Genomic DNA, 16,393 nt, shown 5'->3' with positions numbered 1-16,393 from the left:
GCGGGGGCAGACCCGGTTCCCCAATCTGCTCTGTGATCACTGAAGCATGAAGCGCTTCTCTCAGCCCTTCATGTTTCAGCTGTCAGAAGCTGGCTGAAGTAGCGGGTAAACAGAAGGTGAAGCACATTTCTGTGCTGGGGATACAGGGGAGACATCAGGAGTCTAACAGACCCCTAATGTCTCTATAAAGAGAGCCTTTCACCTCCAAATAATGTCACATAGGGGGTAAAAATAATACAATAAAACATTTAAAAAGTTATATGTAAAAAAGTAGAAAATTATTTTCAAAAAATGTGAAACCAACCCTGCCACCCCCGCCACTTGATTTGAATGAACACATTCACAAAAGGCATGCACATGTATGTAAATGGGGAGGTAGGGAGTTATAAAAAAAATGTCTAAATTGAACAGTGCGATGCACCAGGATCAGCGCGTCATGTGCCTGAGAACACACCTGTGCATTGTAGTGCAGCTGCTGGTGTGAATGCAGCCTACATGGCGGGCATGGTCCAGACATTGACTGAATCACCGTTCTTTCCAGACCATGATTCGGACCTCAACTCAATTAAAATTTTACTTACCGGAACTCCTTGTTTTTTAATTTACTACCCCTGCTATAGAGTGTCATCTGAGTAACAGTTCCAGCCGCAGTCTCAGTGCTTTTGCATGTCTACAAAGGGAGGCTTTTAAAGATAAAAATGTGTCATAAAATACGTTAAAATTACATCTTATGGGAAGATCTTTGTTGAAATGAATGGTCTGACATCAGGATCTCTTTAGATTAAATAGTAAATAGAGTATGTAATTAGAGATGTACAGAAGACCATACAGAAAAGTTGATGCACATTGCTGTTTCAGTTACTGCTGTGCTCTATTTGAGGTGACACCTGTTTGCATGTTAGAATTGTAAAGGAAGCATTAAACTGGCTTATGGTGACCTTATCATTAAAATAAAGTCACCTAACACCAGCTCCTAAGTGCAGACACTATGCAGTGCCAACATATGCTTTTTATTGCGTCTTAATTATCTTCTGTGTGGCCCAGAATCCTCAGACTAGGCTGTACTAGGATACACAGGCTTCAACTTGCCTCAGCTGTTCCAATATTCAGTGCATCACCTCTCCATTGGCTGGTAAAGTATTGGATAGTGGCACACAGGGGCATTCCCAAGTCAGAACCAAGTTGAGACCTCTACAGTATATAAAGAGGGTTTCCCTTTCCAGCACAGAAGACAATTTACAGGCAGTGAAAACTAACAGGGTTATTCACAAAAGGGTGAAGAGTTTGGAGAAGGCAGGAGAAGTGAACAATCTAGGACAACATAGATGATTTGGAAACATTCTCTATTTAGCTCACTTTCCAGTTCAGCTGAATAACCCTGTAAGTATAGGCAATATACAATACATTGCAAATTGGTACAATCTGATGTTAGATATCTAATTAACTCTTAACTAAACAAACAGGTAAATTGAACTCTAGAGAAATAATGACGTGTGTCCAAATTAGTCAATAAATATTCTAAATGTGGACTTTTACATAACATGGCCACATCTGTGTTTCAAATAAAAACACACATCAAGTAGCAAGTGGTGACTGGTGAGACAGACTTTCATCTCCCAAAGTGGTGCTAAGGTGAGAAGATCTCATGTGGTGTTTACAGGCACTACTTCCTCAAGTGCCTACAGCTATGTTTTAATTGGCACGGTAATGACCTTTCATTGAGCCATGGAAGAGGTCCTTTGTTGTGAAAAATAACTATAATTAAGTACTCTTAAAAGACATGACTCTTTGGAGGAAGAGCTTTAACTGAGCAGGAACACACTAATTTTAAGAAGTAAATACACAAACATAGCAATGCAGATGTTCAGCAAACCAGGTTTTCATAATACACTCTAAAATTACATTACCTTCTCATTAAACCTAATAGTGCTTAAAGTTGTGATATTTACTTTTTGAGGTTTGTATATAAAGGTTTATGGTTTGCATAGAAGAAGGTTACAGTTTCAGTTGACAGCCTTAGGCAATACTTTTAGGCAATACCTATTAGCTACTTTAGAAACACAACATCTGTCTTTTGAGGAGACTTCTACATGATCGTTAAGGGTCCAGGCTCCTTAAAAAAGTACAGCTTATTGACATTGGGCAGTAAGAGAAAAATGGATAGAAATAAATGTTTTAATGTACAGTTTAAATATTACATTTCTCAAAGTTGGAATCAAATGATGCACTAATGTGAGTGTTAATATGCTCATGTAATGTATGTGATTGTACATAGGAAATGTTTTGTAGGTTGGGTTTGGGCGGAACTATGGTGAATAATAGTACTGTCCATGTAACATATCAGTGTCCATATTACTTTTTGTTACTCAATGGGCAGTAGTAACATAAGAAGTAGGAGTCAAAGCTAGGTGGGTGCAATTTTTGTCATTTTACTTGCCAGAGTCAATGCCAAAGATTGTTGCCAAGGGTGAAATCCAAAAAGCAGAACAAAGTGGGAGTCAGAGGTTACAGTGACTTCATGCTTGCATGGGTCCAATAAGGCCAGGACAAGCAGAGACTAAGAAACTAGGCTAATTCAAGAAATGCAAATAGGGATGTACCTGTGAGGTAATAACTACCATAACTGGTAACCAGGATAATGGATGAGCTGCAAAGGGAACCCGAGCCAACCAGGACATGCACTTATGTTCAGCTATACGTCTGATTGCACTCTCCAAAATGCCCGCCCCCGCTCAGCTTCCTGTGACAGATCAGGAGAGTGGTGTGGGGGCGGAAACAGCTGTCAGCAGAGATGGCGGTGTGGGGGAGGAGTCAGCTGTCACAGGAGACTGAGCTGTCCTCTCCACACTGCTCACTCAGCCTCCTGTGACAGCAAGTGATCAGTGTTCGCTGACTGCTTGTAAATAATTGAGGACATAGTATGTTTACTGTGTCCCCAATTATGAATGAATAGGAAGTGATCTACATCACTTCCTGTTCATTCATGATTGTGGACATGGTAAACATACTATCTCCACAAGGTATGAATAATCAGGAACACTAAGTATGGAGGCTTTCTGTTCATTTATAACAGCGGATGCAGAAAAATAGATTGAGGACTCCGTGTCCTCAATCTCTTTTTCTATTTTAATAGGGAAATATCAGGGGTCTGTTTAGATCCCTAATATTTCCCCCGAAGCCCCCAACAGCCCCCCACAAATTTCATTTCGGTGCACCTCTACTTTAAACATTGAAAAACTGAGGAATCCATCCATAACTCACTGGTGCTGGTTTTTTTAGGGATGGGATTAATTATTTACGTAAACACCATTTGTAAGGACTAATCTCAGCCTTCAATTGAGCTGCCATCATGTATAGCAATTGTCACAGATAAAGCACACTTCCGAGTCCTAACTTTACCAATGGAAATATGAATACACTGGTTTCACTTCTATAAAATAGGCTGTTTTGTGTGGTATTTTGTAAAAAGCATGTAGTATTTAAAAGCAATCTGCCATTTCACAGAAAACCTGTTTCTGGATGATCATATTTCCCTGCCATAAAGCCCATTCTTCATGGCAATAGAAAAGATAGAACTTGTTCTTTCCCATGACTAACTCCCTCAGCATGGAATAAAATTAGCCAAACAATCAGGAATTTGAGAAGAGATTAAGATCTTAATTCTGACAATACATTTGCCTTGATAACCTCAGCGCTTTACTCTTAATGTCTTCCAGATGTTGAAAACTGGGTGGCATTAAAAATGGAAATTAGCAGCATTGGAATAGGTTTATTTGTCATACATACAGTTTATAGTTGGCCTTATTGTTTGAAAAAAGAGCTTCGGACTACACTTTTACTTTCACGTGCTGTAGTAAGGAACAATACTAAAAAATAAATAAAGTAGACCTTGGATCAATGTTACAGCAGAAATCCATAGCCTGCAAAGAAAAATGCAGTACTGAGAATTGTTTGGAAAGTGTTATAATCCAAGTTTTGAGTTTGAGCCCATAAAAATGACACAAGTCTTTTAAAGTGTATGTCAACTCAAAACTATTTGTTTTTGTTAGAGCAGAGAAGGCTTAACTTTTTGTTTCCTGTGTCTCATTGGGGAGTTTTCCATTCACTTCCTGTCATGGAAACCTAAGAAGAAATCTGAAAAAGTGAACAGAATTCTCATCATAGAGAGTTGTCACAGAAACGTATTTACCTCTGGTCTTCCTGTGATGACAACTCCCAATCATTTTTTTTGTATCAGGGACAACGGCCACCGGGACAAATAGAGGCCGAATTAACCCAGTAGGCACATAGATAGGAATTCAAACCTGAGTACGTGTGTAAGAGGCACTAGATCTCCTATTTTTAACATCATATGTTGTAAGTGACCCGTTCAATCAATCAAGCTGACTAGCTTTGGTGAGGCTGCTCTCATATGGCCCTGCAACCCCCAATGTGGGGTCCAGGAACAAGTCCAAAAACATAAAAAAAGCAGTGAAAGTACCACACCAATGTGCGTAGAGTCCAGAAAGGATTTGGATAAAACATTTGAGAATGGAATAAAACAGCCAAAAGAGCCAATGATGTTGTATAACCTCAATAAGACTGGACTCAGAAGAATGGATTAGGTAGGAAAACCAATATCAGGATAACACAATAATAAAAAGAAATCAATATTTTTTTCTAAGTGTACCACATCAATTATCCTATGTTGGTACAAACGCAACATAGGTTGTCATAGCCATGTTTGTATTTTTTGCCCTACGTTGGATGTGAAATGACTTATTCTTTAGGACAACTGGGTTTGCTAGATGCAGGGTTTACATTTACTGACATTCTATAACAGTCAAATTTTTGCAAATCAGATGATGACTCATGATGGATCATTAGTCTTTTTATCTTGACATATGGCCTACAAGTGCACATAGACACCATGTGACATTATATAATATTGTGCTAAAAATGTAAATGCTATATACAAATCAAAGATAGTTAGCACGTTCTTAAAGGTAAAAACATGGCCACAACCTTATCAGCTACATTGCCTCACGTACTGTAGGTGTTGATTTTACTTAACCCTACTGTTTAAATCACTCTATATTACAAGATCCTAAATAATGATAAATAAAGAAATATGTTTTAACTGATTGTTCACTTAGCACTTGTAAACTGAAACTCCACTTTTGTTGAGAAACACTAGCACTGAATTCGATAAACCCTGGTAACATTACCTAGAGATCCTGGTCATTTTGTACCCCACAAAATGGGGTACCCCACTCATCTCAAAGACTAAAAATGTTGGTTTTAGGCACATACGTTTTTTTGTTGTTGTTTTTTATTAGCTTTTAATAGCTCCACCTATATACATATTTTATTAACTCAACCTCCCAAACAGACCATTGTGGTTTAAGTAGGCACTTCATACAAAAAAGAAATTATACACAGTATGGTCAATCTGTTGCCATCATTGAAAGGAAGTTTGTTTTTTGATAACTGAAAGAAAGAGGCAATAGCATTAAATTACAACATGGTTTGTGTAGCAATTATATGGGGCTTCCCTTTAAGATTTATAGCTGTATTTATTTCCTAAATATAAAAATAATGAACAAACAAACTGTTCAGCAGAAAACAGGAACTGGGCCATCTGTGGACTTACAGCGCACTTGTCCTCTGCTTAGCTGGATTGCTGGCTCCTGCTTTAAGGAAATGTGTCACCAAGAAAAGAGAGTTTGAACATGTACTAATTAATTAATCAGATAAGTTAATATATTACTAGTGCTTCATTTTATTACTAAATTCACTCCAGCCACAGACATCCTAAGTAATCATGTACAATGATAAAGAACGGTGTTGAGAGCTTCATGCACTAAAATTGAATCTAAACCCAAAAGAGAAAATGTAATATATTGTAGATTACCAATCCTTAGATGTGGTGGCTGCATTAATTTTTTTTTAGGGTTTTTTCCTTTATTTTTACTTGGTTATCTGGCCAGTAAGTCTGTTATTCTTCAACAGGCCAAGCTGTCCAGCAGTTAGAGGGTTGAAAATAACATTTAACACTGACAGGAGTGCTTACAGTGGTTACATTTTATTCATATATGTAGGTACTTTGTCCCAAAAGGAAAAAAACAAAGCTGTTACTGTACTTGCTTAAAAAGTGTTAAGTGAAGTTTGGATTTTTTTGGTTAATCAAGTCTATTAAAATCCACTACTGCATCTAAAACTACCCCCACAGGGTGACAATGCTGCTGTGCAAGGGTGGCTCCATTGCTCCTCCACAGAGTGAAACCACCCTAAGACAGGAAGTTTGTTACTGGTTGGATCACCAGGTGAAATTAAAGGGAAAAAAGCCTAAAAAAAGAAAATGAATGCACCCACCACATTTAATGATTGATAAGCTGCAATATATTAGATATTTGTTCTTGGTTTTAGAAGCAATTTCACATTTCTGCTGTAGAGTCAAATATTTAAAGATAACCAGTTACCAACAGGCAACTAGAATAATCTGACTTCTCAGATATTACTTGATTTTATATTATTCAAATATATTATCTCCCTGTCAGAGCAGAAGTGTCAGGCTGTAAGGTTAGGCGTTACCTAACCTTCTGGCTGAGCACAATGCTGATTGTAGACATTCAAAAATGATCATATAAGAAAGACTAACACATGAAAAAAATAAAGGATTTGTTGATTGACAGTTTTACCTGCTAATAGCAGCTTACACAGAATGTCTTGAGTTCAGGCATCAGACAAGTCAGCCTCCACAGGACCTTACAGTGTGAAATGATAATGGAACAGGGAGAGAATACATGTCAATTACTGCACACACACTGATGGCTGAGGTAAGACTGGACTATATTAATAGTAAGATTGGAAATTCAGATTCTAACAATTGGTCTTTAGTGATTGGTTGTCTTTAAAGGTTAAAGCAAGTATTGTCAAAATACAAGAGCTAAGTATATTCTCACTTCTCACAATCCTGTTGTGCTTTGTTTTTTTCTTCCAGATATGTGCAGTAATCCAACATGGAACAACTCCTGTACTACATGCTGGAGTTTTAGGCAATGAAACTGGTAAATGCTTACTCTCCTTGTGCAGGCTGACTGGTCATGTATCTGCCCCCCACCCATGTAGCTTTCTGCAGGCAGCCTTTAGTGGGTGGAGCCTTCTGAGATCCTTCCATAGCTCTGCTCTTTGCACAAGCTATGTGCAGCACAGTGAAGATGTTACTGCTACTTTACAAGATAATATCTAAGGTGTGTAAACGCATTTAGAGGGAACAAAGTGAATTTATATCCTTTGTGTCTATTAAGGGATATATATAATTGAATGTTTTTGTTTCTGAAGTTTGTCTTTTACTGTTCAAAGCCCATTTCGTGTGCACCTTACTGTATAACTGGTGACAAATTGTTGAGTGCGTTTGTCGTTTGTTTTGCTTGACCGATTTGGTGCAGCGACGCATGGGGTTTCTCAGCTGCCATTGGGATGTGCGGGATCCCTTGTGTGTTTCTGTGCTTTTAAGGAGGTTGGGCGTCCACCTGACAAACCTGCACCCAATTTGAAATCTTCTGCCCCCATGTGCTCCAAGATGGAGACTCTCATAGTTTAGAGTTAGGACCGCACTATAAGAGGTGCCTTGGCGCGGCAGTGCGGCTTTCACATCCTCTGCAGAAGACGTGTATCCAAACCTCTGTTATTATCCTTAGTGGTGAGACAAGTTGTTTTACACGCTGGTTTGTGAGTGTGCCATGATACCTTTCTACTGTCTTTTAAAAAAGTTGTCAAAGCTGCTGCATTTCCACTACTGATAGGATGTTAGCTTCATTCTTTCCTGCAATGCAATAGTCTTGCTTCACACCTAATTAATCAGAACAGTAATCAGAATGTTCTGATGATTATTGTCTGTTCCTAGTAATAAAGTGTAGTGGGAAGGCAGTTACAATATTAAGTATATGGATCTTTCTTCCTGTTGTAGACACTATATTTTTATTCATAGTGTTCTGTAATGAAACACTGAAAAATCACATCATAAACGCCCCCACTCCATCACTGTTGTCGCTATGTGAAAAATGCAATGCCTAAAAATACTTTGTTAGAAATTATGTAGAAGAGTCACAATAAAGAAGTATTACTGAACCAGATGTAAAATATAATTTCCAAATGTTTGAGAAGCTTTTTTCTGTGCTTGTTTAAAGTCATTTCAGGACATCCCAAAAAACACTGCAGGACACAGATGCATTTAATATTGCTGCACCAGATGAAATAAGCTAATGTATAAATATTAATTTGATTTGGCATTTATAGAAGTAGTAGAGGTGATCATAAAAATGAAAAATAAGTGATAATATCAATTGCAACATTGCATTTATTTGTTAAAGGAGAACTATAGGGTTAGGGCTTTTTCCCATAGTTCTCCTAAGGGTAACGGGAGGACACAAACTAGCATCCTCCCCTCACCCTAAGCTCAGTATACCGCAAGCTGTAGCGATACTGAGACGCCGCAGCTGAAACGGATCCCGACAATTATGTCTGGATCCGCCCAGCTGCGTGAGTGACAGCTGGCTCTGCCTATCTAGAGGCAGAGCCAGCTGTACCCCCCCCCGTATGTTCCGCCAGTCAGCGCTGGAGGATCGGAGCGGGGAGGGGGGAATCCAGTCCCTCCCCTATCACGGCTCTCTGCCATGGCAGGATCGAGAAGTGAGCGAACGCCGGTATGTGTTCTATCACTTCCCGATCTACTGAGCCGACCTGTGACAGTTTCATTGTCACAGATCGGCTAGAACTATGAGGATGAGTGAAAAGCACTCACCTCATAGTTCTCCTTTAAGGATGGAACTGTATTTCAATGACCTACACCATTTACGTATCAAGAGAGGACTACCAAGTGGATATTACCAAGTAGATATTTCTTAGCCAACAACGAAAAAATCAGATATGGAGACAACATAAAAAAACTCAGTTATCCAGAATTTTCCAAAAACAAAGTAAAACCAAGGAAAGAGCTATAGTAAATTCACTGGCCCTCATCAAAAAAATGGAACATCTTTCCTGCCACAACTGTGCATAGCTTCCCATAGATTTCCGCTCCTTCTCAGGAGATGCTCGTAAGGTGTTCCCGTGGAAATCTATGGCAAGCTACTGTATAGGCATGGACTGCACACTGATGATGTTTGGTTTGTGATGTAAAAAACAGAGGAGGTCGTGGCTACTGGATTAAGGTGACTATGCATCTGAGAAGGGTGACAGTGGGCTAGTTTAGGTCAGGGAAAGGGGACATAAAGGACAGAAGCATTTGGTTTCAAAGTGCACTTTAAGAAATTAAGTGATATTTATACATTTACGATTCATCACATTTTACAAATCTAAAAATATTTTTCAGAAACAACACATAGAGATGCTACTGCACCTAAATGAAACAGCTTTACCATACAGCCCAAAATATCAACAGTGAGAAAGTTGAGTTGCTTTGACATAAAAAGTCTAAATACTATTTAAAATGTCTTATCTCTTGCTTTAAAAACTGTACAATGTGCCATTACATATTCATCCTTGTGATTTTGTACTATGCTACAAATCAGTGCTATAACATTGAAAAGCTGGCCTGCTCAATGGAGAAGGAGGTGCTGTAGACTGTACAGGCTTAGTAGGCAATGCTTCAGTGAAAAAGCAACACATTTACATAGTAACTGCATTACAATTCTACTGGGCTTGGCTAGTTTGGGCCTACCTACATGCCAGGTCTGTTTTTTCTATCATAAATTGCTGTTCCTTAAAAACAGTGATTTAAATTGTAACTTCATATTTGATAGACTAAGTACACTTGGTAGCTTTTTTAACTTCAGAATAATTCTCCTACAATAATGTCTGAAGACCTAAAAATTACAGAAATGCTCTTTCAATCTTTTCAGGCAATATATTCCAAATAATCGTGTACAAGATATAAGATGTGTGAAAGCTTTCCCTAATGTCTCTTCTAATGCCTTTTACCAATAAAACGCCTACTGAAGGTATCAATCCATGTGGTGTTTGCATTAGAACAGTAGGCAGGACATTTCAACTGTTTTGTCTCCCACTAAGAAGCTGCATGTAATCCAAATAGACAGCCATCATATGGTGATACTTCTCTTGAATTCACATCCCAATCACCCTATGCAGCCATGAGCAAAATCCCAAAGCAGATATAATGTAAATGAAATAGCAATAAACAAGTAAGCAGCAGATACATTGTCAGGGATTATTACCCTTGTACATGTGTTTGTGTGTGGCAGTGGTGTCATATAGATGCTCCCCCTACCCGGACCACGATTGATGTGTGTGGAGTATAGACAGTGAAACACTTTTAACCAGTTTAAATGACTTTTGCCAGTTTTAGTAAAATTTTCTAATGTATGGATTTTCAATGTAACTAAATAAAACAAGCAAAATGGATGGTGAAAAATAACCATAAAATCATATTTAAAAATACAACTGCCATGACAAATCAAGTGTGAATATCCCCTTGGTGCTCAGTAAACAGCAATAATTGCTCTAGTCAGCTGGCTGCAGCATTTATCTAAAATCAAAGAGATCACACAGCTATAATTTCCCATATTCCAAGCCAGCATCCAGAGCTCTTTGAGCCAATGCTCCTGGCTTGACAATAACAGCTAGCGCAGACAAAACAAATGGTTCTGTGTTTTACAACCTTCCACTGTCTCCTCATAAGTGACTATGTTGTGTACTCTTCCAAAATAACACTGTAATAGGGAAATATCAGAGTAGCTAAGCCCCAGCTTGAAAATATTACCAAGTACGATATGCTAGTTAATAGTAAACAATGGAGCTGATCAAAGAGAATCTGATGCACATTGTTGACAAACTGATATAAGTGAGAACTGTTACATGAAAAGAGTTGATGTAGATATAAATAGCCTTATTCTAAGAGTTCTTAGAGAGACTATGTCAGTGCAAAAAAAATAACTATCCTGAGGTGCCTGAAATAACAGGCGTTAGCATCCAAAACTTTGCATTTAGGCCCCTTCCATATGGGCTGATCAGGAGAGGATCCGTGCACAGATTCTCTCCTGATCACAGCAGTACGGAGCAGATGTCACCGCTGTGACATCTGTGTCCATACAGTTTTTTCCTCCATCTTCCGATGGAGGAAACAACTGCAATTACCAGACCACATGTGTTTCTATGGGGAACCGGATGTAAACAGACATGTGTCCATTTACATCATATTAACCTGATTCAGTGAAACAGATCTCTGATCCGTCTGGTTTCCCGGACAGGGCCAGAGGCAGGGGTAACCAGGTATAAAAGGACGCCAGTCCGTTTACACACGGCTGCCCATAAACTTGGGCAACCGTAAGGTTGAACACTAAGGCAGAATAACAGAAAGCTTTGACACTTCCAGGTAGTGTAGAAGCTTGATGCTACCTTCCACCCACACAATGCATTTGACTCATGGCTATGATGGACTGTCTTACTAGTCAATACGAATGTGCAGTAGAAGGATGAGTGGACACTATTAAAAAAATGCCAGAACTGTATCTGTTAGAACAGCCCAGGATTCAGCTGTACTTACCTACACTTAATACCTGCAGCAGTTTTTTTGTACTGAGAGAGTAGGGGCGTTAGTGCCCTGTTAGATTGACCTGCCTTTTTGGTTGTCAAGTCCACTGTGTCCTGGGAGGGGTCTACCCACTTTGTACAGGAAGAGAAGCTGGGCTCAAGGGTTTTGGAGGAGAAGCGAGAGAGATGGATAGATAAGTTACGCATTTAATCGCTTTTCCTTTCGGCGGCAAGCATGAACATATCAGATCTGTAGTTGGGGGAAATAGAAAGGACATGCAGCTAAAGATTTGCTTCCATACACTTTGTGAGCACCACAGCACCCAACAAAAGGGAAAAGTTATGTAAGACCTGAAAAACCATGGTGTTGAAAATCTGCCACATTCTTGGACATTATTGTCACCATATTTTTGGACTGTAACTTTGAAGTTTGAAGTTAATATGTTCAATAAAAGTTCTGAAACCGAGGAGTGTCTCATTGATGGTTAGTTGAAGAGTAACAGCATGCAAAGTTAACATCAGCTTGATACAAATCTATCAGCAGCCAGGTGTTGTGAGTAATGCTGATGGTAAATATGCTGGACTGGTTGAATGTTCTCCTTGAGATGTAACAGCACAGACAATACCTGGCGGTGTAAAATATTCAGCCAGTTTGAGTCAAGAATCAAGGTTCCCCATGGCATTCGGGACTCCATTTTCATGGGCCTCAGGTGTGGAATGGGATCCCCTATGGACTAAGCCTAAAAACCACTGGTAAAGGAGAGCCTCTCAAACATGTAAGCAAGTGGTTCTCAACCAGGCCTAGGGCCAAAGATATATGGAACTTAAGTAGTAGTGAACCAAAGGGGTGGTGTTGAAGCCTCGGCATACAGCCCATGCAAAACTGTACTGTAGGCTTCCGGCAATGGGAACTGGCTAAACAACCCAGTCACTAGGGGGCACTACAATAATCTCCTACTTCTTTGCACTAATTCTTAAGAAACTCATAACAACCAGTCAGGATTTATCTTGCATGTGAATTCCGCAAAATGAGTCTTAATTTGTCCGGTATTTAATATTTAAGAATTCTTTACTGAATAAGACTTACTTAAAATGTCAAATAACCATTTTTATAATAATTAACAGAAGGTCACCACATCCTGTCAGATATTAGAAGTAATCCATTAAATTGCAGAGTCAATAAATAACACTATAGGGCGTGTTTACAGACAATTCACAATATCCTGAGAAATTGTATGTTCGTATGTTGTGTGTGAATGGAGTTAAAAATGAATGTTATTAGCATATTTTCCTTCCAGGTAGAATGTAACATCAGGAAAATGCCACCCTATGGCCACTAGCTGGAGCTGAGGAACAAGGAAAATAAATACTTATTTCCTATGCTTCTTGTAACCATAATGCATTATTTCCCTGATATTACTGTCTATATGGAAAGAAAACATGCTAATAACATTCATTTTTTCTTCCAATTTGCACAGAACGAATGTTCATGCAATTCCGCAGGACGAATGGCTCAGTAAACTGATAATAAATATACCTGCAAACATCTAACAAAAACAAATTAATTATGTTGTCATAGGTAGTTTAGTATTTATTTTGACAATTCAAAATAGTAAGTAAATATAAAGAAAAAGAAAAACTAGTAATTTAAGAAACAGCCACATGACTAAAATCACTGTAATGAACATGTTATTCTCTAAAAAGCATTACCATTGTGGATTGGAACACTGGGCTTGGGGAGTGTCAGGCCACTGGAGATTTGGACCATTGTACAATGGGTGAGAGCAGCGGTCCAGCTCTTCAGTGTGGTACTGACACAGTCAGCTTTTATAGTTTAAAGCAAATAAACTAAAAATAATAAACATTTATAGTTTAAAGCATATAAACTATGTAAAATAATAATCAGTAAAATAATAAATAAAAACTACCATCTTTTTAACTTGTTATGCAGCCTGACTTTATTTCAGGGTGTTATTTCTGTCCAGGACACTAGTGGAGAGATTTTCCCTCACTTCCTGTCCCTGTGATACCTGCACAAGAAATAAGTGGTGCAATAGAGTCTAGACAGGAAGGCATGGACATCAGTAAAACATTATGGTTAATTTACTAAATAACGTGAACAAGAGTGTGATTGGTTAAGGGACCTATGTGAACAAATGTTGAGTTATGTGTATTATTGTGTGGATCGTCACTGATGTTCAACGTGTACTGTGTGGTTCTACTTTGCCAGTCACCGCCGCGCAGCCAAATTTTTGTAATAAAAAATCAGCTAAAATAAAAACAAAAATGATGTGACTTGCTCACAAAGCTATAAATTGTGCATGTATCATGCTATAGTGCATATACAAAAACCCTGTATACTATACTGTCATGTGAATACTTGGTTGTATGAGTATTTACCATAGGAATCTGTATTCCAAGCTTGAAGTTCTGGGCACAAAGATTTGTATATGGAAAATAAATCATACCCCATGCACACATTACATACACTTTTTACAAATTGCATTTTTATTTTACAATCTCATTTAACCATAGCCATGAGGGTTTATTCCGGTATGCTAGGCACACATGAAAATGCTAATATTTGCTTAGACAGAAACCATAGAGATACTTTAGAGAAAATTGCATTTTTATTTTAGGCATGCTACAGCTTAGTTACACTTAAGAAGGTATAATCTACCACTAGAGGTGCACCGAAATGAAAACTTTGAAACCAAAAATAAAAAAGTGTCAGGCCGAAACCAACATTTTTTTTTCTTCTAACATTTAAACAAAAAAGTAAATATTTTATTTTAATCTATTTTTTAGAAACTTTTACATTTTTTATATTTTATTTTTATTTATGTATTATTGATTTTTATTAAATATTTGTATTTTTAACTTTACTGTTGTAGGCTTCGGTGAAATATCAGGGGTCTAAACAGACCCCTGATATTTCCCCTTTTAAAATAGGAAAAGAGATTGAAGACACAGGGGGTGATTTACTAACCTAAACACACGCACGCACTAGGTGCGTGTGATTTTTACACAGCAAAACGTATTTATCAACCAAAAAGTCTCTAAAAGCATATTTCCACTAATGCCATATATGGAAAAATCATGCACATGATGCATATATAATGCTGCTTCACAGTTTAGACAAAAATGGTTAGCTCATGCATTTACATTCCTGCATTCATCAACGCAAGCAACACAATGTAGAGCTAATTTACACAACATCACCTTGCAATTCATGCAGGGCTTTGCACAACACACCTGCTGGGTGTGTACACACTACAAAGGTGTCTAGATTCCACCAATAGATCATGCTGGGAGGGAACACACTACAGGAGGTGTATACATGTTTGTGGCGTGTTTATAAGGTTAGTAAATCAACCCCACAGAGTCCTCAATCTCTTTTTCTGCAGCTCCTATTACAAATTACCAGCAATCCTCTATACTGAGTGTTCCTGTTCATTCATACATTGTGGATATAGTGTGAGTTACTATGTACACAATTATGAATAATCAGGAAGTGATGTAATCACTTCCTATTCATTCATAACTGGTACATAGTAACTCATACTATGTCCAGTTTTTTACACGATTACTGATCTTGGACTGTTTGTACCCGCTCCCCATCCTGACTTGCTGTCACAGCTGAGCCAGCGGTGCAGGGAGGAGAGCTTGGTCTCGTTTGACAGCTGACTCCTCCCCCTCACTGCCAGCTTGGTCTCAAATGACAGTTGACTTCTGTCTCCACCCATGCACCACTCTCCTGATCTGTCACAGGAGGCTGAGCGGGGCGGTGCGGGAGGAAAGCTCAGCCACCTGTGGCACGCTCACAGCGCTCTCTGCCCCGCCCTGCTCGGCTCCTGACAGTTTCTCTCCTCTACACTGGAAGCTGCACTGTGTCAGAGGGGACACAACAGCGCCCAGTGGGGAGGAGAGAAACTATGGATGCACTGCAATTTCGGCCAAAAGACGGCACTTTCAGACCGCTGCTTTAACCCATACCTAACCCATTCACTTAAAGGAGAACTCTAGGAAAGTTATCTTTATTTAAATTCTGCTGGATTACTAATAGTTAAGGTGGCAATAAAGTGTATGCCACCACCTGAAGTGCTTTTGTTTTACCATTTACAGTTACACAGAGTTTTTGCTATACACTGGCACTCTGAAACATCAGCTGCACCCCTCTCCCCAATCCATTCAAACATAGCTTTGTATTTTCTGATTGGGTTCACAGAATACATAGAGTTCTTTGATTAGGCAAGATGATAGGAGGGGTGGCCAAATGCCAAACCTCCATCCCTCCTGCTGTAATAAAACTATAAATCCCATTAGACATTGCAAGATTTTGACAGCCACAGGTATGACTCCCAGAGGCAGATGCATAATGGTATTTCTAGTTTCACCACAGTTGGAGGGCCAGAGTTTAGCTACCCTGGTCTAGTGCGTTGGAGCGCTGGCAGTATAGCGATCATAGGCACGCGCAGAGGATGTGCCTGGGCACACCCTTATCACCCCAAGTGCAACACCGAAACCGCAACAGCGCGTGCTATGTTTTTGTCACTGAGTCGGTAGAGAGATCACAAAGATCTCTCTGTGACCAGCTTAGCGATACGAAGCGCAGCAGCACTTGCCACTTACATTCCTCACATAACAGCCACAGTCCACGGTGCCTGGTAAGCTACAAGGGATCGTAGCTGCGGCTTCCCATTCCAATCAGAAATCTGGGTGGGTGGTCATGACTACCTGCCAGGCTTCCTGCATCATTACTGCATCCATGGTGGAAAAGGTAAGGGACATTTGAAGAGATGGGAATCCAGGATGCCTCAGGTCTGTGTATGTACTGTATGTATGTATTGTTTTCATATAT

Source organism: Nanorana parkeri, unplaced genomic scaffold, assembly GCF_000935625.1.
Source record: "Nanorana parkeri isolate BGI_ZX_2015 unplaced genomic scaffold, ASM93562v1 scaffold239, whole genome shotgun sequence".
Taxonomy (NCBI): domain Eukaryota; kingdom Metazoa; phylum Chordata; class Amphibia; order Anura; family Dicroglossidae; genus Nanorana; species Nanorana parkeri.
The sequence above is the reverse complement of the archived record's forward strand: the minus strand, read 5'-3'. Positions refer to the sequence as shown.